At 39.3% G+C, this 2626-nt stretch overlaps 1 pseudogene; it reads right to left on the bottom strand.

Annotated features, from left to right (window-relative positions):
- Positions 1-1964: 1964 nt before the first annotated feature.
- Positions 1965-2063, bottom strand: LOC128057057 (uncharacterized; annotated as a pseudogene).
- Positions 2064-2626: the final 563 nt, after the last annotated feature.

The following is a 2626-nucleotide window of genomic DNA, read 5'->3' as shown; positions in this document are numbered from 1 at the left end:
CAGAGCTTCCTGACCCAAGAATCGAACCGGGGTCTCCTGCGTTGCAGGTGGACTCTTTACCAACTGAGCTATCAGGGAAGTCCTGTATCTCCTAACTCAAATCTATTTCCCTCCATCATTCTCACTCAATCCAAAAGTGTCTTAATGGTCACCATGTATATCAAGTCTCTTTGGTCCATTCTTTCCAGAAAACAAAAAAACAGAAAAAATATTCTAGACATTGTATTCATGCCGCTGTCTCATTTAACACCCTTCAGTGGTTCATCATTGTCCTTAGGATCAAAGCCTATGTCTCCAGGGCTTCATCTCACATATTTTCCTGCTACTCTGACTCTGTTCCAGGTGCATCAAACTAATTACACTTGCCTTTCCATTAGAGATTCAAATCCTATCTCCACGCTTTCTTTATTCTGTCTCCACCTTCCTAGAACAATGTCATCCCTTTCCTATGAATAGCCTCTACATCAGCTCTATTCCTCAAATGTTACTTTCTTTGGAGAGGCATCTCCTGATCTCCCCTCCCCTCACCTGAAGGGTAGATTAGGGGTCTATTCTCTGAATTCCTGTTGGAACTCATGCTCTCTACTGCACAGCAGTCTATTTTGTGAAGTATCTTATCTCTACCCCCTAAACTCTAGGAGTGTAGCCACTATCCTTAGCTCTTAGCACAGGACTGACACACAGTAAGTACATGCTCATAAATACTGCTGCGTGGATGAATTAACATTTCCAGTAAAATTACTATAACCTGCTTCACAAACTCAAATACCTATGTATTTGCAATGCTTTTGTTTTTTCCAAACAACTGCTTAATCACGCAAAGCCCTTTTAGCAGGATGCCCATTATATCCCACCTGGAGAACACTCCCCCATAGATTGCCCAGATATCACAAGCAATGACTTATGCATGTTATAGTGGGCTCTGTTCTCTTCTTAATTAGAGATCAATTGATCTAATGCCACTGATCAATTGGCTAATGCCATAGCTTCTCATCTCATACTGTCACTTTTGGAAAGCCGTCCCCCTTGATCCAAAAGGCAGTGCTTGTCCACTGCTTATAGATGAGGCCCTTGTAGGTCTATATTCCTGCTATGAGGCTGAACAAGGAAGACAACTTAGTTTGCTTGCCAAGGATGTTCCACAGTTGGCCTCCCAAGGGCCCACTCTTCACAATCAACTGAGCAGGTCACACACAGTTACAGGAGGGCTGGGTCAGGATGATTCAATGTGCAGCAGTTCCAGAACCATTATTTCTCCCTTTCTCTACAGCAAGCACCACTTGCCAAAAAATGAGACGGTTTAAAAAAAAATTTTATAGTAACACAGAAAGTCCTGCTATGCCTTTCTCCCAGAACATTCAGAGCTCCTTACTACTTGCCTATCCTAAGTAAAGCTTCCCTCTGTCATTCTCTACCCTAAACTGTACTATGAAAGGAAAAACACAGGTTTGATCTTTTGCAGAGTAATTTCTGGTCAGGCATCCTGTCATGTCAAGAAAAAAGACACAGGCATGGGAAGATACTGAGCTAGTTAAAATGTGAAAACTTAAGTCTATCCTCCAACTAGCTGGTCTAATGATTTAGCCTCTTTAGACCTCAATTTTTATCATCTGAAAAAGCAGGAGACACTTAGATCCTTTCCAGCTCTTTGGAATTCTATAATTTCAATACTTGAAAAATCAATTTAGTTGAAATATAATTTACATATGATAAAAGGCATTTCAAGTGTTTGACAAATTTATACCATAATCAAGTTATAGATCACTTCTGTCACCCCAAAATGGAATTTCGATTTCCATCATAGCTCCCCTCATGCCCCTCTGCAGCAAATTCCCCAGAATGGGGCAACCACTGATCTGCTATCTATTGCTATAGATTCAATTTTTCCTATTTCCAGATTTAATCTAGATGGAATGTTACAATATATACTCTTTCTAGTTTATTATTTTTTAACATTTATGTATAACAAAATAGAAGAATTCTTCGTAAGTTTGTGTCGTCTTGGCACAGAGGTCGTGCTAATCTTTCCTGTATAGTTCTAGTTTTGGTATACATGGTACCAAAGTGGGCACGGTATGTAAAACACAGTATATAAAGACTTCTTTCATACATGGGTTTTTTGTTTTCGCATTGTATAATATTTTTGTGATTTACTCCTCTTATTGCCTGTTCAAGATATTTTAAATGTATTTTTAAAAGCCAACAGTGTTTTTAGACCGGATACTTTTTTGAATACCACCATTCAAATATTAAAAAGTTAAATAAACTTGAGTGATCTCTTCATTTCACATAGTATCTGTTTATTAGCAAAGAAAATGTTCCCATGCTATTTATTTTCAGAATCAATTGCTTTCACAAGTGAAAATGTAATGGTAGTCCATATAAGGATGGGATCAGAGCAGGGCAACAGGGATAACACTATGGCAGCAGGTCATCGCAACCCATTGTGAGGACAGCATTGGAGAGAGTGGTGGGGGCAGCATGGGGGTGGTTAGGAGATTGGCTTACATGGGTGATTCAATACATGAGAAAATATATTTCAGATAATGGTAGCCAGATAGATCACCAACTGAGACGGAAGAAACAAAACCAAAAAGGGAAATGTTAGATGAATCCTGCAGTACTG

This window comes from Budorcas taxicolor, chromosome 11 (assembly GCF_023091745.1).
Source record: "Budorcas taxicolor isolate Tak-1 chromosome 11, Takin1.1, whole genome shotgun sequence".
NCBI classification, from domain to species: domain Eukaryota; kingdom Metazoa; phylum Chordata; class Mammalia; order Artiodactyla; family Bovidae; genus Budorcas; species Budorcas taxicolor.
The sequence above is the reverse complement of the archived record's forward strand: the minus strand, read 5'-3'. Positions and strand labels throughout refer to the sequence as shown.